The sequence below is a fragment of the Rutidosis leptorrhynchoides genome, chromosome 2, assembly GCF_046630445.1.
Source record: "Rutidosis leptorrhynchoides isolate AG116_Rl617_1_P2 chromosome 2, CSIRO_AGI_Rlap_v1, whole genome shotgun sequence".
In the NCBI taxonomy this organism is placed as follows: Eukaryota; Viridiplantae; Streptophyta; class Magnoliopsida; order Asterales; family Asteraceae; genus Rutidosis; species Rutidosis leptorrhynchoides.
In genome coordinates this window covers 538,796,319-538,814,306 of record NC_092334.1, presented here as the reverse complement: position 1 = coordinate 538,814,306, position 17,988 = coordinate 538,796,319, and the positions used below count along the sequence as shown (strand labels likewise).

General features: G+C 37.2%; 1 long non-coding RNA gene across 1 annotated transcript; it reads left to right on the top strand.

Moving 5' to 3' along the window:
• The first annotated feature begins 10,157 nt into the window (after nucleotides 1–10,157).
• LOC139893007 (uncharacterized) lies at nucleotides 10,158–11,590 on the top strand. Its single transcript, XR_011774302.1, has 5 exons — nucleotides 10,158–10,468; nucleotides 10,826–10,891; nucleotides 10,976–11,074; nucleotides 11,206–11,298; nucleotides 11,389–11,590. It is a non-coding gene; the product is annotated as an uncharacterized lncRNA (long non-coding RNA).
• The last annotated feature ends 6,398 nt before the right edge of the window (nucleotides 11,591–17,988 follow it).

Sequence of the window (17,988 nt, the reverse complement as noted above, 5' to 3'; positions counted from 1 at the left end):
GTTGGTCCCTCAAAGATATTTCGTATGATTTTGCCATCGTATATATGTGTGATTAAGTATAAACAGAAGAAAGAGAAGTGGGTAATGACCTTGGATTATGATTGGAAATTGTATTCATTGACGGAATGTTGGCCAGAGGAAAATTTGCGGAGGAAGATGGAGTGTTTTGAAGGGTTGTGTGTGAAAAAGTGAAAAGTTGGGACCCGTTTGGCTCAAGGAATCCAATAATATTCCGGCGAAATTAAAATTGAATTTAAATATGAACGTGTATAAATTCAATTTCAGTTACGCCGGAATTTCATTAGATTCTGTGAGCGAAATGGGGCCTTATGTAGCGACCCCGACAAATCGTCAAGTGACGGCGTCGACTACGTAGGTCCCATTACATGGTCATAAGTCTTTAAGACAATGTTTGACCAAAATATGTCGCATTCATTTCAATGTAAAAGGGTGTTTCAAGTTTACAAAAGAAGTTCGACGGCTAGTTACATTACAATGTTAAACGTACAATTGAAACCTATGCGACACAATTTAAAAGTAGCCAAAAATATGCTCCAAATATGCATGTATACTCGACATCCAAGCAAGTATCAAAAGAGTGTGGAAGCATGTATCACTTAAGCATTCAAAACCTGAGAAAAACATAGAAGAATCTGTCAACGAAAACGTTGGTGAAATCATAGGTTTAGTAAGTAAAATGTATTGAACCACAAGGTTCTTTATGAATTGCTTAACCAAAATCGTTCACATTCCAAAATAGTATTTGTATCACGAGCACCCAATTATCAAGGCTTAACTGAATCTTCCCTCTGAATTTTTGAATTTAGTGTTAGAACTTACACTATACATTGTTGAAATTATATTTCATTCACTAACGGTAGCGAACCGTCTGAATGAGGGTTTGTTAAACCCGTATGGCCACACAACATAATTACACGCTTACACTTACACCCTGCAAGTGGAACTAATGATAATTGGATTGAGGACTTTTGTTCAAACTCGTATGCATCTTTGTATTCGTATTTGTTCACAATGTAAAAGCATGAAAAGTATATAAGTATGAAATGTATGTGTTTCTCAGCCCACGATGTAAAGAATAAAAGTGATTAAAAAAAAAGTGGGACTATGATCTCACCTTGAGTGCAAGAATTAATAAAGTACTTCAACAAGTAAACGCGTGCAAAGACAAAGCTAGTCTTGACCTAAACATATATGTTATATCAATAACGGTAAACACAAACGGTCAAAGATGTTCAATTAGTCCTATGGCTCGTTACGACTCGATTATAAAGCATGTGAATCAAATTGTCAAGTTTCATGCAAGATACAAGTAAAGAATCATGTTAGAAAGATTGCATAATTATTTGGTTAAGTTTGACAAAAAGTCAAACTTTGGTCGGGTCAAAGTCAACGAAAAAGACAATATGTTCGGGTCGGGTCCCGGACTATTTTTCTATGCTAATTATTCATATATAAGTATATTAGAACAAGTTTCATGTGAATCGGAGGTCGATAGCTAGTCAAACATTTCGCGTGAAATGTGCCAAATGAAGCAGAATCTGGCCAGGCTAATCCGCGCGCCGCGCGGGGATGGGGCGCGCCGCGCCACCATCTGGGCAGACACTTTTCTGTTTTTCACAAGTATGCACGAGCTAAAACCAAATAACCACATCTTATGATCCGCAAACAATTAGAACATGTATCTTATATCATCGGAAAGGTAATTTGACGAGGAAAACACCTAGACACATTTCATCAAGCAATTCAACACTTACAACAACCCAAAACCGCATTAAACGTTCATAATCAAAGTTTCAAGTTCTAAAAACGCATTTCATGATTCGGGCAACCAATTTACATGTATGATATGCCGTTTTGAAGGTAATCAAGCACACATTGCAACCAAACACTTATCAACAACAATTCATAGCATTTGATGAACCAAAAGTTCATATAAAGCTTATCAAATCCTAATCCAAGTTCACAAAATCACTAATCATGTTCTTGAAGTTTTCTTAATCAACCTATACACCAAAACGAAGCTAATGATACTAGTAACACAATTAAAATATGGACTTTAACAATCTAACAACATATGAGCATCCAAAACACAAGATTAAGCAAGCATTTTTCATATTCAAGCTAGTTACACCAAAAACAACAAATCGAGCATACAAATTACATACACGACATCACAATGAGCCATAGACACTAATTAACAACTTTATAACTCAAAAATCTCAAGAACACATAAAATTAGTGATTTTAGAAAGTTACCCAAATGAGATGAAGTTGGTATCAAATTGAAGAGGATGAAGAGAGGATTCCAAATATGTATTTTGTTTTGATTGAAGTTTGCTAGATCATGAATGGATGATGAATCTTTGTAATGGAGAATTTAAGAAAAATAGGGAAGTATTAAAGAAAAAGAGAAAATGGAGAGGATAATGAATGGAGGAGGTGGTTTGACCACTTTGACCTAGTCAAAGGTTTGGTCTTTTGAAAAGTCTAGTCCCTCTAGTTTGTAATCGGGTGCGGGAATTAACCAAACGAATTATTTTAAGTTACACGAGAGTACGGGAGACGTTATAATCCAATAACGAAAATATTGTAAGAATGTAGCTAATGGAGGATACGAATCGAGATACCGAGGATATAAAATAAAATAAAAAAAGACGGCGTTAAAAATAATTTAACGAAAAAACGCGGGATGTTACATTATCCACACCTCAAAAGAAATTTTGTCCCGAAATTTAGTTGGAAGTAATAATCGACGTCTCTTACTCGAGACCTAGTGTTGTAACTCTACGAAGGAGTGAAGGCACTTTCTTGGACATTCCACGAATCCGGATAGTCGGGGTGTTACGTAGTGTTGAGGTTTGGGTTCACGATCCATGATTTCAACCAGTTTTCCCATGAAGGAGAGTTTGTCATCAATGTTTGGTGCATCTAGAAGGATTGCACATTCCTGTTCCGCAGGACACGTTACTAAGTTGTTACACGAAATGTAAGGTAAACGGAAACTTAATTGAGTCGGCAGCTCTAAACGGTAGGGAGCGGTTCCAATGCGCCCCAAGGTTTCAAAAGGATCAATATTGCGGATATAACCTTCCTCGATTTCCCAAATGGATTACACCTTTCCAAGGTGTAGTTTCTCAATATTACGCGGTCACACAATGGGACTTTGTGAGGTTTTCATCTAAGTTTGGTATAACTCTTATGGCAACTACGGGTCGTCTCGAGCACTTCTCGGACTTGAATGATCTCAATTGTTGTTTCTTGATGAAGTTCAGATTTCGGTGTTTGCTTGCCACATGCGTTGGTCCAACGAATAGGGGTATGACATTTGCGGTCCTATAGGGTTTCGAAAGTGCGGCGTTAGTACACGAATGGTAACCGTAGTGGGAGAAATCAACTAAAAGCGACCATACAAGTTTGAAACATGTCCTTCCATGATGTAATTCGTTCGTTTGTTCAGTTCGTCGGTTTGTGGAAGATACGCGGTACATATGTCTAAGCGGGTTCCCAAGGTCTCTTGCGAAACGAGAAGTGATACGAGTATTTTGATCCGAGGTAATTGGCAATGGTACACCGTATTGGAAAAGAATTCCGTAAGATATGTTTGAACAAGTTAGTTAGGGTTCGAAAATGTTCGTTAGGACTATTCACCCTCGTGGCGAATACTAATGTAATATGAAGAGTTTCTCTATCCATTGAGAAATGTTACAAGGAGTTTCCTCATACGGGGGTGCGAGCGATGAAGATAGAAGTGAAATGAGAACTTAGAGTAGAGTGAGTTTACATCTCGAGGTTGCCATATCGTGCATCTAGTTGTCAAAAGTTGAGGTTTGAAAAAGAAACAAGATAGTACACGAAATTTTATAGTTCGGGGTTGAATAGTAGTTGACCGATTATCCGAAACACAAGGACGTTAAGTCAAAGAAGAGTGAAGTATCCTTGGATCATGGGTTGTCTTAAGTCCCAGTAATATCAGACGGTAACGGTGAAATAACAGAGGTATGTAATATGGTACGTGATGACGAGAAAATTGATCGGATCCAATATTAAGTATTCAAATTTTTCGTGCTAAATAACGATTTTCAGTTTTCCTTTATTTCGAGTCGAGAAAGTATGCCTTTCTGGCGTTCAAGTAGAATTATTTCCATATTTGAGTTCCATCTGGTGCTATACGAATTAAGCTAGCAAGGTTGGTGTGAATAATCACGTTCAAGATTCGGGCACGTAGAGGTTTAGATTTCTACCTTAATGAGTTATCGAGGGTAAAGAACAAGCATCATGAGGAAAAGTCGAAATTGAATCTTTGGTAACAACCGGTGAGATCTAAGATTTTACGAGTATAAGTCTGAGTTGGGAGAGTTCCCTGATTACGTGTGGCTTGATTTCGAGATTGGTTGTAATGCCTCGACCATTAGCATCATGGTCTAGAAAATTGGACTTTGTTCAACAAAAATTCCCACTCGGAGAATTTGGTATAGAGTTGCTCTTTTCTCAACAGTTCGAGCGTAAGACGGTAAAGTTGTTCGTTTTCCTTCTTCACTTGAATAGGTTAAGATATCATCAATAAATACGATAACGGATTTGTCTAGATAAGTTTGCATATGCGGTTTAGGAGGTTCATGAATACGGACGGAGTCCTAGAATGGTACTAAGATAGATTTACAACTAACGTTGCGAGTTCGAAAATGGCTTAGGAAACATCGTCACCGGAACGGATGTCGTTTTAGGACGCACCCGGGATTCATGCAAAAATCATGAGGTCATGGATACAAGGAAGAGGGTATCGGTTTCCAACCGAAAATTACTTAGTTAGCAATCATCTAAACACAATTGTAGGGAAAATAGTTTCTCCTTAACGAATAGGTTTTGAGCTCCTTAGTTCTATAGGTGTCAAGTCGAAATTATTAACGTATCCCCTCCGATAAAATTTATAGGCACACAATATTTCCATCGGTCACTTAAATTGCCTAAGTAGGGTCTAGGGAAAAGGTGGAGTGCAAAGGGTACGAGTCAAAGTCTTGGTTATAAAACGTCTAGCTGTAACCGAATTGAATAAGTATGAAATATACGGTTGGTTGTGAAGAAACGTACCCGTGACTAGTCCATCGTCGTCTCGGGCATCCTAGGTGTCGATGTTGGAAGTTCAACGGCGGGTGTTGGGGTTGATTTTCTTATTTGGGCACGCACTCCTAAAATGACCCGGTTGGTCACATTCAAAACAAACACCCGTCTTGGGTGCATTGGGCTCCTTTTGAGCGACGGGAGCGGTATTCCTACAATCATGGGCTACATGGCCACTTCTTTGACACTTCAAGCAAAATGGTTTGCCACATTCGCCTAAATGATGTTTGTAGCACTCGTTACAATACGGTAGGTGTCCGGTATAACCTTTCTTGCCGTTGGGGATGAAGGGCTTCTTTGCGAGGTTGTTGTAATTGCTTGATTGGGGGGCTTCCCATTTTCTTTTATTGTCACCCGACTTATCCTCGGCTTTAGGTGCCGGCACTTCAATCTCGTCCACTGTTTCAATAAATTGACGGGCCATATTCAAAGCCTCTTGGTGGTTAGCGGGTTTGGATGACATTACTCCTTGTTTGATGCTCTTGGGGAGACCATCCATGTAAAGTTCAACCCTTAAAGATTCGGGGTTCACAAGATTTGGGCACATCAAAGCAAGTTCGGAGAATCGTTGATTATAGGCCTTAAGGTCGTTCCCGACCGCTTTCAGAGCTCTTAGCTCTTGTTCGAGCCTTCGGGTTTCTTCGCGAGGAAAATATTCGGTGATCATCTTTCCTCTTAAGTCGGCCCAAGAGAGAGCGTGGGCTTCGTGGATACCCACAGATTGTACATACGAATTCCACCATGTGAGAGCGATACCGGCGAAGGTGTGAGTGGAATATCTAACCTTGTCTTGGTCTCGACAACCGCTTATGCTAAAGACGGCTTCCGTTTGCTCAAACCATCGGGTGAGCACAACCGGTCCCCCGGTTCCATCAAAAGTGTGAGGTTTGCACCCCATGAAATTCTTATAGGAGCATCCTTCGTTGGAATTTCCGGCTCCATTGTTGTTATTGTGATGATTGTTGTTATTGTTGTTGTTGGAGGAGTAACCGGCCATGGCCGCATCCACGGCAGTGGCTATCATACGTTGGAGGGCTTGTTCGGGAGTTTCGGGAGGAGCGCGTCGACGAGCCATTATTCCTTCAAAACACAAGAATATCGTTGGTTAGTATTCTCAATAATACTAACCGTGATATGGAATGAGGATAAAGAGAAAAAAAAATTTCCTTGACTCGCCTTAAATTCTTTATGTCATAATGTCGGAACGTCCATGTGAATCACTGTAATATAATCCAGGAAATTATATTACCCTGATTCACATGTGCATTTAACATTACTTTATAAAGTCAAGGTGGCGCGTCAACAAAATTTATCAACGTGAGATTAAGATCGAATACGACTTAGATATGATAGAAAAGTTCGAGTATAATGCACAAATAGTCAAGTAATTCCTACTTCAGTCTATATGCCGGTTGTAGTCTAGATTCACCTATGTACCCTATGACTCGTGGTGGACACAAATGAACTCTAAATCCCTACAACCAAGGCTCTGATACCACTTGTAGCGACCCCGACAAATCGTCAAGTGACGGCGTCGACTACGTAGGTCCCATTACATGGTCATAAGTCTTTAAGACAACGTTTGACCAAAATATGTCGCATTCATTTCAATGTAAAAGGGTGTTTCAAGTTTACAAAAGAAGTTCGACGGCTAGTTACATTACAATGTTAAACGTACAATTGAAACCTATGCGACACAATTTAAAAGTAGCCAAAAAGATGCTCCAAATATGCATGTATACTCGACATCCAAGCAAGTATCAAAAGAGTGCGGAAGCATGTATCACTTAAGCATTCAAAACCTGAGAAAAACATAGAAGAATCTGTCAACGAAAACGTTGGTGAAATCATAGGTTTAGTAAGTAAAATGTATTGAACCACAAGGTTCTTTATGAATTGCTTAACCAAAATCGTTCACATTCTAAAATAGTATTTGTATCACGAGCACCCAATTATCAAGGCTTAACTGAATCTTCCCTCTGAATTTTTGAATTTAGTGTTAGAACTTACACTATACATTGTTGAAATTATATTTCATTCACTAACGGTAGCGAACCGTCTGAATGAGGGTTTGTTAAACCCGTATGGCCACACAACATAATTACACGCTTACACTTACACCCTGCAAGTGGAACTAATGATAATTGGATTGAGGACTTTTGTTCAAACTCGTATGCATCTTTGTATTCGTATTTGTTCACAATGTAAAAGCATGAAAAGTATATAAGTATGAAATGTATGTGTTTCTCAGCCCACGATGTAAAGAATAAAAGTGATTAAAAAAAAAGTGGGACTATGATCTCACCTTGAGTGCAAGAATTAATAAAGTACTTCAACAAGTAAACGCGTACAAAGACAAAGCTAGTCTTGACCTAAACATATATGTTATATCAATAACGGTAAACACAAACGGTCAAAGATGTTCAATTAGTCCTATGGCTCGTTACGACTCGATTATAAAGCATGTGAATCAAATTGTCAAGTTTCATGCAAGATACAAGTAAAGAATCATGTTAGAAAGATTGCATAATCATTTGGTTAAGTTTGACAAAAAGTCAAACTTTAGTCGGGTCAAAGTCAACGAAAAAGACAACATGTTCGGGTCGGGTCCCGGACTATTTTTCTATGCTAATTATTCATATATAAGTATATTAGAACAAGTTTCATGTGAATCGGAGATCGATAGCTAGTCAAACATTTCGCGTGAAATGTGCCAAATGAAGCAGAATCTGGCCAGGCTAATCCGCGCGCCGCGCGGGGATGGGGCGCGCCGCGCCACCATCTGGGCAGACACTTTTCTGTTTTTCACAAGTATGCACGAGCTAAAACCAAATAACCACATCTTATGATCCGCAAACAATTAGAACATGTATCTTATATCATCGGAAAGGTAATTTGACGAGGAAAACACCTAGACATATTTCATCAAGCAATTCAACACTTACAACAACCCAAAACCGCATTAAACGTTCATAATCAAAGTTTCAAGTTCTAAAAACGCATTTCATGATTCGGGCAACCAATTTACATGTATGATATGCCGTTTTGAAGGTAATCAAGCACACATTGCAACCAAACACTTATCAACAACAATTCATAGCATTTGATGCACCAAAAGTTCATATAAAGCTTATCAAATCCTAATCCAAGTTCACAAAATCACTAATCATGTTCTTGAAGTTTTCTTAATCAACCTATACACCAAAACGAAGCTAATGATACTAGTAACACAATTAAAACATGGACTTTAACAATCTAACAACATATGAGCATCCAAAACACAAGATTAAGCAAGCATTTTTCATATTCAAGCTAGTTACACCAAAAACAACAAATCGAGCATACAAATTACATACACGACATCACAATGAGCCATAGACACTAATTAACAACTTTATAACTCAAAAATCTCAAGAACACATAAAATTAGTGATTTTAGAAAGTTACCCAAATGAGATGAAGTTGGTATCAAATTGAAGAGGATGAAGAGAGGATTCCAAATATGTATTTTGTTTTGATTGAAGTTTGCTAGATCATGAATGGATGATGAATCTTTGTAATGGAGAATTTAAGAAAAATAGGGAAGTATTAAAGAAAAAGAGAAAATGGAGAGGATAATGAATGGAGGAGGTGGTTTGACCACTTTGACCTAGTCAAAGGTTTGGTCTTTTGAAAAGTCTAGTCCCTCTAGTTTGTAATCGGGTGCGGGAATTAACCAAACGAATTATTTTAAGTTACACGAGAGTACGGGAGACGTTATAATCCAATAACGAAAATATTGTAAGAATGTAGCTAATGGAGGATACGAATCGAGATACCGAGGATATAAAATAAAATAAAAAAGACGGCGTTAAAAATAATTTAACGGAAAAACGCGGGATGTTACACCTTAGCATTTTGGGTGTATTTTTGGGATGTAATCATCATTTGTGCATGACAAAATTCAAAAAAAAAAAATCCTTTATTTCTTAGAGTAAAAGAAAATAACAAGATGAAATAACAAGATGTGAGTTGTAATACCTTGAATCCAATAATTTGCTTGAAATCCAACGGACCAATCAGAGCGCGACATGTGGCGCAACAATCACATGTGAGTGAAAAAAAATTAAAAAAAATATTTTTTTTAAATAATTTTTTTGAACATTTTTTTTAAATTTTTTTTAAAATTTAGTATTTCAAATCCAATCACATGTGATTGTAAAGCCCAATCACATGTGATTGTAAAACACAATCACATGTGATTCTGCATGTTAAAAAAATTTCAGCCGGAAAGCGACTTTAATTTGGTGATTTGATCAAGTTTGTTAGCGTTTCGTGATCATATCTTCAAAATTTCAGACTTTAATTCGGCGATTTGATCAAAAACTTGGTGTTTAAAGGTTTTAGCACAAATTAACTGAAAATCGTCATTTTACTATAAAAAAAAATTCAATCACATGTGATTGAATTTGACATGCTGAATCACATGTGATTGGATTTTACAATCACATGTGATTGGCATGCAGAATCACATGTGATTTACTGCATGTCAAATCCAATCACATGTGATTGGAAAAAAAATTAAAAAAATCAAAAAAAAAAAATTCGGGAAAAAAAATTTTGAAAAAAAATTAATTTTTTTTTCAATCACATTTGCTTATCACGTCACGTGTCGCACTCTGATTGGTCCCTTGAATCTCAACTTAAAATTTGGTTTCATTTGAATATTCCTTAACAAGATGTATATATATTTTACAACACTAATAAAAATTACCCCCTTGACAAGATCTTCGCGTATATATGAAAGTTACTTTCCATTTCTTACTCCTTATATTTTATGAAAACGGTAATAAAAATTAATAGAATAATTAGTGTAGTTGCTGAGGCATAAAGCTAATACCCTGTGATATACAGTAATGTAAAACTATAAATAGCATCACAAACCCTTTCCCTTTACAAAATACTCCATGACCGTGTCTCCGTGATTAAACACGCTCTAATTTCTAAACCCTACAAAACGCTCAAATGTTTACCGGCAATTGTTTTGGACCTTCCAATCCTCCATCACCGTCGCAACAGATTCAGTTGATTCCACTATCCGACGCTCCTTTCCCACTCTCCTGTCTCTAACTTTCTTTTACTGATGACAATTTGTATATTACAGTAGTTCTTGTATGAATAATTAGAAGGTTTTCATCTATTTCATGGTGTACTTTTTTTAGCGGCGGCGGGGGCAACGTTCAAAGTATTCCGGAGGTGTATCGGAAGATGGTACAGAGTCATAAAGAGATTGTAAACGATCCAGCCAGTTTCTTAATGAAGCTGTTAATCGTATGTATGTTATCTCAAGGTCTGTCAAAAAAGGATTTACTTATTTATTTATTTTATGGTTTATGATTTTTGTTTTAGGGTTTTTTGTTTTTGTGGTGTGTTTGATAAACAATGGTGATTTCTCTTTTGCGAATTAGGGTTGTTTCAGTGTCAAAATATGAAGATTGGGGTTAATTTAAAAGAAATTGTATATAATTCATGCCTGGAGGTTATTTTCTAGAGCAAGGTTTTTTTCTTTCGGCTTAACTTAACACAGTTTTATAAAAGCCTGCTTCAGATATTTGATTTTTTTATAAACCTTGGTTCATATGTTTGTTCTTGCAATGAAAGAAGCTGAACTTTTAACATGAATTATGTGCTATGGACTTTTGTGAAGTTTGCTGGTGAGGATCGCACCGATTTTCTGACACTTGTTAAGTTCTTGAAGATATTTAGTATACCGGTGAGTCTAATGCAATCCTTTATATAATATTTTCAAGATAAATCAGTGATATATTTTCCTAGTGTCATTACTTATCTTTTTCAGGCTTCGAGCAAGGAAGGTGCATCCATTGTGTATGATTTATTGGGCAGAATGACACAGCACAAGTAGTTCATACATTTTGTTTTAAAGGCAACTTATCAGGTGGACAACACTACACATTCTAGCTATTTTTAGCAGATAATATTTTAATGAGTCTGCTTATATCTTGAGAAAATTAGTGGGATATAATGTTATTGCTGCTACTGACATCGTAATCGTTTTGATGGAAACAGGTTCTGATAACTTCTGCATTTGTTCAATTTCCATATACGTGTTTCTTTAATTGATCATAGTTTATTCGTATCAACAGAGGGGATATCGTAAAGGTATTAATAGCTTTCTTGTGACTATCAATGTAAAGGTAATGTAAACATATTCATTCTTTACTGTTGTAACACGTTTAATTGTCTATTTAGGTATAACAAAGAGAATGACAACCATTGAAGATATGGCACTAATGGTTGTGTTGTGTAGTGATAAACCCAGCACGATTAACTCTCATCCAACTTTTGGTGGACAACGATTTGATTGAGGTAATTTTCTTTAGCAAGAGCCCTTTTAATATTAATAAAACCATTAAAGAATAGCCTGATGGTAAAATAAATGGGTGGACACATCAATTAGGGTAACATTTTCATTTCCTATGAACTATCATATATCACATATTATCTAACTAATTCATACTGCGAATGTTTGTATCATTTTCTTTTTCCTAGAGAAAGCCATTGACCCGCTTGAGATAACATAGACTAAGACTAAGTTACTGTGTTGTTCCTCATCAGAATGGGTGCAGTTGGTGGGTTAGTATATCTGTATATGTCAAAACAGGTATGGGTATTTGGTTATTTTAATAATAATAATATACTTTCTAGAATAGGATGCTTTAAGAAGGGTTGGCATTATAAACACGCTTTAGCAACTTTCTACTATTTTGACTTGTTAAGCTATTTTTGTTAATAGTATATATTATCTGTTTGTTTTACTGGTTAGAAATGAAATAGAACCCCAAACCAAACCCACTCATAAGCAAATTAGATGAATTTGCATACATATGCAAAAGTTTAACTTTTTTATTTGCAATTTCTTGGATTCAAATGAGAAATTTCTCCTTTCCTCCAGATATATATATATAATGTTGTACCAATCACTATACGTATTGTGGTAAGCTTAATCAATACCTCCTAAATCAAATTATTGTTCATGTGAAGATGTAAATATCACCATTTTAATCTGTAACACTGTTAATGGTGGTACTTCCATACAAGGACAGCCTTTTGTTTATTCAGCAGATATTTGCAACAATTGGTCATGGAGTCCCTCGGAAAGGAATTTGACCTTGATGGCAATAGGGTATGGATTAATAATAGTTAAAACACAGATTGTTTCTTAGGAAATTTGTAAATAAAGAATAATGAATTGTTTGTGCAACTTATTATATGGGACTTACTTTTAATTTTTCTTACACTTTAAATTGCATCCTCTGTTTCCATAGGTAAATCAAGGTCTTGATGTGTATGGAAATAAACGGAGCACAGATCAGCATGCGTAAGTATTCAGTCTGCATTGGTACACCAATTTAGTAATTTTTGTGCAACCGGAGTCGTTGTAGGCACTTACGTTGCCGTGATGATGGTCATATTCTTCCATTTGGCTACTCGGACCAGCTTTTCGAGGTACGAAGTTCACTTTTTTTTTTATATATATATATATATATATATATATATATATATATATATATATATATATATATATATATATATATATATATATATATATTTTGACAATTGACAATTGACAATTGACCCATTTATTGATTAATAATGGGTCAATTCAGGGTATGTTTTTATCTTACCAAGGCAAACGGATTGGAGGTTGCCCATAGTGTGCATGCTAGTGCTAACTCATGTTTATGCACAACTTATATTGATATTCAGATACAGTGTAGTTTATGCAATCATATTTGTGGATAATAAACCATTTCAATATAACCTAGTGGTTGGAGTCAAAACATCGATGTCTAGTGTTTGAACGTCACAAAATTATCATCTTTAATATTATGTAATTAACTAAGGGGTTGAATAGTTACTTAGTGTATTTTAGTTAAGTTTAATTTCTTTAGTTTAAAAAATACTTCATGGTTTGCTTAATCTGGTTGAAGATACTTGTTTACTTTTTTCCCATTAAATGATGTTATCCATATAGATGGTTATATGGATATAGATGTCAATATGGAATAATTCAAAATTGATAAAATGATGTTTACTTTTATGACTATATATATATATATATATTATCTGAATGATGTAAATGACAAATTTATCCCTTACTTGAATATCTATTGTTTAACTGCTTTCTATTCACAGAAATTGGACATAACAATTTATTTGACAAATCAAAAAATTACCTTTAAAATTTTACATGGTCACACATAAAATTCAATACTTATAAATTAAAAATTAAAAAATGGCAACTCAATTATAACTTAAAAGAATATACACACTTGTAAACTGAAAATGGTAACTCAACCACTTCCATCGAACATCGTCCCTAGTTATTCCATTATCGTCATCTTCAATTTATCGAATCGGAGATTATAGAAATTAGAGATAGTAACTTCACTTCCGTTATCGTCATCTTGGATCTATTAATTTCAAAGGTAGAAACTAGGGGGAAAAAAAGGAACAAAATAGGAAAAATGGTAGAAACAAGAGATGGGTGATTTCCGTCACACTTACGTTCTATTATCTGCAGATAGTATTATCTGCAGATAGGGGAAAAAATACTTTGGGGATGTCGTATACTCCAACCATCGATTTGGTGATTTCTTCAATTTGGGGATTAAATATATAGAGGAAAAAAATAGAAACTAGGGATGGGTATAACAGGGAAAATGTAGATTAATAAGGAGCCATATCTAGACAAGTGCCCTTTTTGGGGTGACTCAAACAGCATTCCAGGAGTACATCTTATTAATTTAAGCTTCAAGTAAACAAGTCATCTTAGTGACCGAATAAGCCATCCAAAACACTCAGCTCATTAATGCCTATGTAAACAGGCCCTTAGTGTATTTTAATTAAGTTTAATTTCTTTGGTTTAAAAAAAACTTCATGGTTTGCTTAATCTGCTTGTAATATAAATAAAATCAAGTTTAAGAGATAAGAAAGGAAACATGTTAACCAATCCTCCTTAATTCACTCCCCATTTCTCCAATCGAGAATTATCTTCAACTATGAATTCTAAAAATTTGGTGGAGAGCCGATCTCATAAAGTAACACTAGAGTATCCTTAAGGTCATTTAAAGGAATATTCTAGCTTTAATCAACAAGAACACTCGAGTGCTATTAGCAAGAAAAATTCTAACTTTCAAAGTCCGTTATGAAAGTGAGTCACAAAGTAAACGACAAATTATAAATGTAAGATCACGGTTTGCACTCTTAATTCTATAATTCTAAAAGTATAAAATCTCCCTTGCTAATTAATCATTTTGATAATGATGCTATGAAGGCTGTGATGACCTTATCTAGTGTTTTTGAAGTTTCTCGCTAATAGGACCTTATCTAGTGTTTTTGAAGTTTCTCGCTAATAGTGCATATAATAACATACACATGTCAAAGGATATTATGGTCTTTTTGTATGAATGTGAGAAACACAGGTTTAGAGTCCTAAAAATAAAGTCCAATAGCAACCTCTACTGTTGGGCCAAATGATGGCCCTTCCATCTATAATGTCATCCATAATGATTCCTTCAGGGTTTAGTAATAGGATTAGAATATATTCTCTCATTAGTTACTCAGCCGCCAAAAAGGCAACATAAGAATTGATTGTAAACCATAAACCACCCTCCAGTAGATTCTCATATGAACTATATAACGGTATCCTATCGTGACCCAACCCAAATCCAATCAATCTACCCGGATTAGCCCTGAAGTACTTATGCTCAAATGACGCCATCCGGAGTACCGATGACAATAACTGCAAGTTTACGGTTATTTTGTCTTTTTAAAATAGATACTCAGGTCCGAACATTATCAATGGCGAACAATGCATCTCTTAAGCAGAAAAGTGCGACTAAGCGCGGATGAGTACGACTTCGAGCACCCTAGCCCAGGCGATAGTAACCTAAAACCTACTCAAAAGTGCATAAAAGACTAGATGATGACGAATACGAATAAGAGGTCATGCATATAGGGTCCATACCGATCCGATGAACAGAAGATCGGTATGGAGGGAGCAGCTAAAGTTAACCTAACAATCTCAGGATACCTCACACCCTCTGCAGTACAAGAATTCGCGAAAAAAAGGGATGTGGTAGTACCGGAAAACAGTATAAGCAACGCTGCTAATCGGCCATTCGCTGCTGCGAAGCTTGCAGCGTCTCAAGGTACGGCTAAGTTGGCGTCAGTAGCACTATCAATGGTGGAAGGTGCGCCATCAACTAATACTTCCTTTACCCTGGAGCAAGCGCAAGCACTCTTAAGAGCTGTTAAGAGTGTTGTTTCAAAATATGGTGGCCGCAGACCCGCACCCACTTTTGCCAACCTGAAGCGGCGCAAGAGTTATTTAGAAATATGTTCACAATGATGACAAGTATGAAGGTGAAGCGATCCTTTGAGTTGTCCACGACTACATAAAAGTTTGTAGAAGGCATTGCAAACTACCCGCTTCGCGCTAAGATAGGTGTCCCACCTACCCTAGTCTACTATGATGGGGAAAACAGACCCCAAAGATTTCCTACAAAGGTTTGAAGGGGCAATAATTTATGAACATTGGGAAGCTCCGGTAGCCTGCCACATGTTCCCAAGTGTCCTCCAAGGGGTAGCCAGGGAATGGTTTAACAAGCTAAGCTTGAAAAGTATACTCGGGTTCGCCGATCCACGTACAAAATTTCTACAACAGTATAAGCACATGCGACCACGAAAAAAGACTTTCTTGGAGGTGCATGACTTAAAAGAAAGGCAAAGAGAATGCTTAGGAGACTTCGGATATCAACGAGGAAAAACCAGAGGAAAAACCAAATCGCAGGGTTAGTATTTGGAATATGTGGGGACAGACACCCCCTCCTTGGTAAAAAACGTTGCACAACCAGGCCTTAGAGACTTGCTCCGAAGCCCTTGAGCTTGCATGGGAATACATGCGTGCGGGAGACGATAACGCTCTTCCCCGCCCCGTTGGCTAAAACAAGGATATAAATGTTAGGAAACTCGACTAGGTGAGCCCAAACAAGACAAGATAACCCCAAGTTATCTAACCCACTTCCAACAAATGAAAAATATAGTGATAATCGTAAAACTAGCAAGAATGATAAAAACACGAAAATTTAACGTGGTTATATGCAATCGTTTGTGATTGCTTTAGTCCACGGCCAACCAAAGAGTGTTCTTATTGATTAAATTTCGTGGTGGTGAGTTTACAATGAGTTACAATGAGGCCTATTTATAGAAAACCAAGAACACACTTGTGTTCTTCAACTTGATCTTCAAGATCACATAAAGGAATCAACATGGACAACTTGCAAGCCTTTACACCCATACAATGGCATGATCACAGCCAACTTTGATGGTGTAAAGCAGCCCAACATGCACCTAAAGTGCAACTTGAGTCAATCAAGATCGGATCCCATGTGCAAAAGTTGATCCACTTGCTGCCAGCAGGAGATGCGCCGCATCTCCCCACGATGCGCCGCATCGAGCACCCTTGACACGCCATATTCCTTTAACACGCTGCATCACAAACTTTCGGCCAAAATGCTGCATGGATGCGCCGCATCTCTTGAGTGATGCGCCGCATCACGCCTGGAACTTCCTGAATTCAGGTTTCACGCAACCCAAAATCTGCAAAATCCGTGCAACACTTTAACTCACCTTTTGTGGCGACATTTCCAACTTTGTTTAAATGTCTCCACACCTCAACAAGAAAGAGAGACGACGATGATAGTTATCGAGGTGCGGGACGATGCTCGGGTGGGAAGAAACCGTATAGTGGTTCAGGACCAATGAGGAATGATAAGAATTAAAGGTCTAACAGGAATTCAACCCACTACAACCATAATCCAGTGCAAAAATGTACCTTTCAAGAGTACCAATTAGCGCAAGTGTGTGACCTATCTAAGACACCAAAGGAGATCCTTGCGAGTGAGCCCATAAGCGAATGTTTTGACGCGCCATCAAACCTTCATGACTACCACACTAAGCACAAAGAGCAATTTGTGGATCATGGTCACGACACAAATGATTGCAGACAATTGCCGGAGCAAATCATAGTATAGCTCAAGGCAGTAAATCTGGATCACTTGAAACCGAAAAAGAAGACAAGAAGGAAGACGGAACGAGGGCCTTCTCATGGCAGATATAGGAAGATAGTAAGGGGAGGGAGTCGCTAGGACAATTAACATGATACAATTAGGAGAATCACAAGAAGGGGTCGAATGAAGGACAACAATCATCCAAATGCAAATAGTAGAGATGACCTGGAAAGTGTGAGAGCACACCCGATTAGATTTCCGCCAAACTTGCTGGAGAGCAGTAAAAATGCTCATGTGGTGTCAGAGTCCACCTCGAGGGACGTAGCTCCACAAAGGCATATGTCGATCTCGAGAGCGCGTTGGACCTCATTAATGAAAACCACTTCATACGCCTCCTAGAGAATGTCAAAGCATGTATCAAGGCTCCCACGTTTCCCATCGCGGGCTTTAGTGGAGAACAAATCTGTCCAAAGGGAAGCATATGCCTGACAACACAGCTTGAAAAGGGCCGCTGGTCACAACAAATGGTTATCAAATATTCTGTTGTCCCAGCATACTCAAGATTACGATGTCGTCCTAGGGCAAATAGCTTTGCATCAGTTTGGTGCAGTCGCTTCAACCGTTCACGGATTGTTAAAATTCCTTACCAAAGGGCAAACATACATACTTTGCACAAAGTGGCCGGATGGAAAAGTGCAGGGTGGACTGAGGAAAGCTAATACTCGATCCATGGTATATTGTAAAACTATATATACCATCACCACCCTTTCCCTTT